This window comes from Pan troglodytes, chromosome 3 (assembly GCF_028858775.2).
Source record: "Pan troglodytes isolate AG18354 chromosome 3, NHGRI_mPanTro3-v2.0_pri, whole genome shotgun sequence".
In the NCBI taxonomy this organism is placed as follows: domain Eukaryota; kingdom Metazoa; phylum Chordata; class Mammalia; order Primates; family Hominidae; genus Pan; species Pan troglodytes.
This window is the reverse complement of record NC_072401.2, coordinates 120,852,932-120,859,732: the sequence shown is the minus strand read 5'-3', so window position 1 is coordinate 120,859,732 and position 6,801 is coordinate 120,852,932. Positions and strand designations below refer to the sequence as shown.

Sequence of the window (6,801 nt, the reverse complement as noted above, 5' to 3'; positions counted from 1 at the left end):
GAAATCAATTTTCTAAAGTCACTCAGTAAAGGACAAAAATTTTGGAGAAAAAGAGTTTCTTTTCACTTTACAAACAGTAAATCCAACTGAATAAGTTAAAGAATTTTTTTAAAATGTAACAAAGTTTAGTTTCTGTTTCATCCTGTGTGCAGTAAACATTAAACTCTAAAACTCAGATATATTCACTTTAATTTTCTAAAATAGATAAATCTATCAATGTTAAATATTCAGATTGTTACACACTTCTTGTTTGCATATCAACTTTTAAATTAAATTTTTATTACAAAGCTAATAAAAAAAGAAAAGAGGGAGCATTAACAAAAAAAAAAGTGGCACATTCTAGTTTTCCAGTTGAAAGGAAGAGCACTTCCTTTTCTCATGACAACAGAAGCTCCCTGGATGGTTGGCTCACATCTGATTAGAATTTGTTTCTCCCTCCAGCAGAACAGTTATGTTGCTTCTCCCAGCAGCTGATTGGGTCAGTACTCCTCAGGGTTCTCAGCTGACCCCAAGTTATTACATTCCCAAGGCTGAAGACTTTCCTTTTTTCCAGTACTTAAACTTCACTTCTCTCTTTAGACACGCAGGCTCCTTCTTCTGAGAGGTAATGTAGAAAGACTGCTGAATTATGGCTCTTTCAAACTGAACACTGATCTGTTCTCTCTCTTTCATTCCTGGGAATAAATGGAGAAAGATATGTTTAATTCCTGATGTGACTTTGACCTCTATTGTCTCAGTTAATAGAATGGACATTTGAAATTTTGCACTAAAAAATTGTTACAGTTATTATATTTCAGCTTTATTTCAAGAAAGCAAGCATGCCATTGTATTGAAAATTGTAAATAACACTGGAAAATAAAGGAATCATTGAACAAGAATTAAGTCACTAACCCAGTTTATTTTTAATGCTATAGATATAGATTCTACAAAAGAATGACATACTTCCCTAGTTTACATAGGAATGGACTAAGGTGTGTTTGGTGAGGGGTCATTTTTGTGGCTTACAACTCTGGAGGATTATTTTTGCAGCCTGTGGAACCAGACTGGAGAAATAAAGCTGAAGGTACATTGATGTCTAAATTCCATTGATAACTTTTAAGCAAAAAATAACAGTAGAGTGAGCTGTGGAAATAGTAGTGGAAGAGAGAGGATGCTTCAAGAAAAATATTCACATAATTATTTAATATTGAGCTGATCAAACAAAATAAGATTGTGAGCCATTTTCTTCTACGGAAGAAAAAAAGGATGTTCACATTCTTAAATTTTCTTTTCAACTGAGTCCAAGTATGAAGAGACTAAGGCTGGCTGAATCTTCCAGTAATTCTCCTTCGGAGAAAGCTTCAGTGAGGAATTAAGAAAACCAATATTAGTGAAAGGAAGCTATTTTGATAGGAATGTGGAAAGCTAGGGAGAAGGAGACAAGAATATAAAACAAAGTCAAAAAGGGAAATACTTCCAAAAATCTAAATTTCTTCTCCTTTGCTAGCCATTTCCACCTCTGACTCAACTCTGATAAATGAAATGCAGTGGTTTTTAACCAAGCATAAGCATTGGAACTACTCATGGAGCTCTGGCACCACACAGCTGCCACGATGTCACCCTAGGCTTTCTAAATCAGAATCTCTGGAGGTGGGGCATGGGCATGGGTCATTTTAAAATAAGTTCCATCAGTTGTTCTGAAGCATACTACTTTTCTAGTGTAATCCCCATTTACCCCAGGCCTCACCACCCTGTGTTTACTAACAGGACCACAGTACAGCATAGCTCAATCTCATGGCCCTATGTATAATTGCAGAGTCTCATTTACATATTTCTGTAGTCCCCAAATAGATAGAACAGAGTTGGCAAGAACTCCTCCCAGATCTTTCTGCCTGGCATCCCTTGTTGAGGGCTAGCAGAAACACTTGAGAATGGTTCTTAACATTAGCTCCCTGTTCATAGTACCAACACCTATCCTGGTGCAAACCTAAAGTGCAAACCCTCAAGTTGAAACAACATTTATCACTTCAGAACCAGGCTGTATTATCCCCAGATATGGTGAAAATGGTGCTCTTCCCTAACCTGTATCCTGCTTCATCCCTTTGGCCCCTAAGCCACCTGATAGGTGACTCCATGCCTGGGAAAATGGAATCTTCAGTGTCCTCCTGTAGCCCCTGCCTCCATCAGGGTTCAGACTGAGACCATGAGACCCATCAGTAAAGGAGAGAGCCTCTTGTCCATTCATATCCCTTTCCATCTCTACCCCCACACACCCTTTTATTTGAAGACACTTTCCTACTTATGTAAATTATTTCACACAAATCACCTCTTTGAGCTTTTAGCTGCACCTTTTTATCAAACACACACCAAAATTTAAAATCCCAGTTTAAACTCAGGTGATATCCTTATTACACATTATTCTTCTAAAATAATACCCTTTCTTTCAATGTACCAAAATCTAGCTAAGTCTAAGGGGATCACATGTGTCAGGTTCAAGCCCCAGCTGAGGTCTGAGGGGAGTAGGTAGATGGGGCACAGTGAGCTAGAAGAACACTCAAGAGACAGCAGGTAGATGAGACATGGCTTTATTCAGCAGCTCCTTCACAGTGTCAGTGTTACATTTATACACCTCACAAACCATAGTGGCTGAGAACCAGGTGATGAGCTTCTCTATGTTATGTCTACATAGCTGTGATTATATAAAGCATGGGAATGTGCACCTGCACTCCAATCCTGCTGAGTCATGCAGGATGTTTACCTCTGCCTATGCCTGCCTGGCTGCAGCAAAGCCTTTTTCCTTACAACATGGTCTTAGATCAAGTGAGTTGATAAATGTCAACCTCTACAGCTATCTAGAAAATGCAGTTAGCATCTGCATTTTCAAACTCAAGGCTCAAGAACCCTTGGGATTGCCATGTGGATGAGGGGAGAAAAAAAGGGGTTGAGTGGGCATTTGATAGAATATGTATTCCCAGATCTACAATCCAAAAAATAAAACCTATTTGAAAAATTCCCTGTATCATGGCAGCAGTTCACAATCTCCTTCCCCATCCTTTGCTCCCTGCCTCATTTCCACTTCCCAAATCCTCTTGTTAGGATTTTTCATCTTTGCAAATGACTCCACCATCCAGCCAGTTCTTCAAGCCAAACACTGGTTGTCAAATGTGGCTTTCTTCTCTTTCTCCTCTCCTCTGACAACATATCTATAACCAAGTCCAATCAGTTCTATACTCTAAATTTCTACTGATCTTATTTCTTTCTCTTCATCTCAACTGACTCTAATCCAGGCTGACATCCTGACTTGCTGAGACTAATGCAATAAGCCACAGCTGGTTTTCTCATATCTGCATTTATACCCTGAAAATGTTTTCTCTGGTACAATCAGAGTAATTTTTAAAAATATGTGCTTCCTCTGCCCTTAAAAATCTTAAAATCTTCCTAAATTCTCTTAACATCAGAGTTTTCAACTATAAGTTGGGGATAATGATTCCTAAATTGATGGTTATTGTAAGAATTTGAAAGATTATAAAATACATGTATAGAGAATATGTATATAAAAAGCCTAATGCTGTACTTCGCTTGGCATATGTCAGAAGGTATTATGCTTATCTTTTTTCTTTCTAAGGCAGCCGAAGACATGGGACTCAATGGAGAAACAAAGTTCATTTTAGCTCTAAACTTCTATGATTCTACATTATACAAAGAAGCTGGGATGTACCTAAATTTTAAACTTGATGTCCTTTTTTGGGGGATTTTCCACTGGTAATAAAATTTGGAACCAGAGGGACACAAATATGACTCATATAAGGTTATGTCAAAGGTGATAAAAGTCACACTTGTCTTCATACCTCGCTCTGCCAGCCCCAGCTCTGTCATCTTTTCTGCTGCTAGCTCATGAGTTGCTGGTGGATTGTTTGGGCTGAGGGATCAAAAGAAGAGAGTCAGAGCTTCAAATAAGTTACCTTAAAACAAATTCACATAAGAGATTTCATATAAGCACCCCTCATCTCATCTTTGTCTCACTTTTACTTTTTAATGAGAAAAGGATTTTGAAAGGTGAAACTCAGGGGCCAGGTTTTTCAAGTTGACCCTCAAGAAGAGAGAGAAGAACAATCAGAAAGAGGCATAACAGATGGTCTTCTGAGAAAGGTAATACTTTTTTAATTGAATTGAACTGAATTGAATTGAAGGAGTCTCTAGGGTTTTCCTCCACAAGAATCTGAGTGTCAAGACACTGAGGAGTGAAAAGTTTACAGTATTTTCTGTGGCTCCTAAAATTATTTCATATCTCCTGGATCTGTATATATTCAAAGCCAGTAAATGAGCTAGTTCCTGCATGTGCAGCAATTATTGGAAAAGGGAGAAGAATAAAGAATAAAGAACACACAATACAGAAAGAAAATCATGTTCCTCAGCACCCACCTTGAGATTCCAAATGAAGATATGAAACATACATATATATGTATATATACAGTACCTTCTTCCAAGTGCATACGTCTATGCTCTGCTCTTTCACTGATCTTCTCCATATTTTAAACTTCTACCCTTGAAAGGAAACCTTTGGTTCAATCATCCGTCACATGCTCAACCACCCCTGGAGTTTCTGCAGGTGTGTGAATTGCACCATTTCCTCTATCTGTAGTGGATAAACATATCTCTCTCAATGAATGAAGCATAAGTTTACTTGCTTCTTGAAGACACACAAAGAAATGAAAAAATGAAGTTTGAGAAGTACCCTTAAAGCTTATCTGTCTTTATCCATAATTTGTGGGTAGAATGCCTACCTTGTTGGTTGTTATAAGAAACAGAGATATAAATGAAAAACCTTATACATAGTAGGCAGTAAGTTTTTTCTCTTTATAAAGTTCAATGATCTCCCAAATTTGGAAATTGCAGGCATAGCCCCAGAACAAGTATCATAAGGATGTTTCAAATACTCCATAGCTCATAGTCCCAACATACATGTTTTAAAATGTCATATAATTGAAGAGCATTTTTAACAACCCATTAGACTTCCAAAGACATATTTGGCTTTCTATTATGAATTCCAATATTTAAAATTCTTGGGAGACAGTCTTATGTAATATAGTATGCCAAATGCAAGCCTTGTTTTATTTACACTAAATAGCCTCTAACCCCAGTCCCCTATGTTGTACAAGATTTATTTACAAAGTCTTCAGCCAAAGATAGAGTTCCATGAGTTCTGAGTATACATGAACTTCCCTCCATTCCCCTTGGTCAGTTTTTCTGATGTGACTTTGATTTTGCATGTTTTTCATTTACATTTAGAAAAAAAAATAGCTATGAAAAGAATTTTTTTCCAGTGAGCACTATTTTCATTTGAGTACAATATTTAGAACTAAAATTAAATGTATTGAATATATTCATATATAGATTATAAATGCTGTAGATGGTGACATGATTCTTATATCATAAGTAAGTCAGTTATATAACTTTTGAAATATAATTTTCAAATAAAATATAATTTTCAAAATGTTTCATGAGTTCAGCTGACCCATCCCTTGAAGAGCACTCAAATTTCTTCCCTTGGAATACCAGAAATAACACACAAATTTCCTATCTTTTAAAAGGTAGAAAAATCCAAGTTTCTACTGCTAGGTGAAGTACATGCTATTCTTCAAGATAATTGTCATGTGGCTACTTTCGATAGCTATCTAATCTTGTATTCTACCAGGAGAGAATATTATTTGAAAGGAAACTGTATTTGTATGAGGTGTGGGGAGGGAGATTCTAAAAGTATGAAAATCCTCAACCAAATCTTCAGCATTTTATCAAAACCAAGTCTTTTCAGCATATTAATAAAATTAAAAAGGCCAGATATGGTGGCTGATGCCTGTAATCCCAGCACTTTGGGAGGCCAAGGTGGGTGGATCACCCGAGGTCAGGAGTTCGAGACCAGCCTGGCAAACATGGCGAAACCCCATCTCTACTAAAAATACAAAAATTAGCTGGCCGTGGTGGCAGGCCCCTGTAATCCCAGCTACTTGGGAGGCTGAGGCAGGAGAATTGCTTGAACCCAGGAGGCGGAGTTTGCAGTAAGCCAAGATCTTACCATTGTACTCCAGCCTGGGCAATAAGACAGAGACTCCCTCTCAAAAATAAAATAAAATAAAACTAAAAAGTAAGGTAAGCATATTTGAAAGTAATATTCATTTTTATCGCTCATTTTGATACTATTCTTTGTATAGGTGTTCATAAAATTATTTCCTAATTGAGATATTAATACATAAAATTTTATATAGTGAAAAGCCACTTTCTACATAAATCTGACTCAACTATAGATTTAATGTTAAGCAAAGGCATTACCTATTCTTGAGACTACCAGCTGTGCCTAATAACATAACCACAAACATGTGCAGAACAATTAAACTGTTTAAAATGCTTTCATATACATTACCATTTATGATTTAACCAAATATAGTTATGGACTTCAGTAAATTCTTTTGAATTGGTCAAAATGTAAAAAACACCCCAAAACTATATTTATATCTCAAATAACTCTTATTAGCATTTTGCTGATAAATAAATAGAGCATTTTACCAGAAAAATAAACATAGGTTTTAAACACATACATCAGAAAAGTGGTTTCTCATTTGAAGATAAAAATGCACATACCATGGCTACTGTGAATCTTATTTCATTCACTATTTTAAATATATAAAATATAACCTGCAATATAACCTGAATGGGGTCACCCAGGGCACTGGCCAGATATCACAAAGCTTGAGGACTAGAGCCTGACATGTTAAAACCAGGCTAGGAATTCTGCAAGAAGGAGCCAAAACCAGAAAGGAAATGGAG

General features: G+C 36.6%; 1 long non-coding RNA gene across 1 annotated transcript; it reads right to left on the bottom strand.

Annotated features, from left to right (window-relative positions):
- Positions 1-280: 280 nt before the first annotated feature.
- Positions 281-6,084, bottom strand: LOC104006187 (uncharacterized). The gene is made up of 3 exons (XR_679786.5): positions 4,457-6,084; positions 3,828-3,898; positions 281-674 (listed from the first exon to the last, which is right to left on the bottom strand). It is a non-coding gene; the product is annotated as an uncharacterized LOC104006187 (long non-coding RNA).
- Between the last annotated feature and the right edge of the window lie 717 nt (positions 6,085-6,801).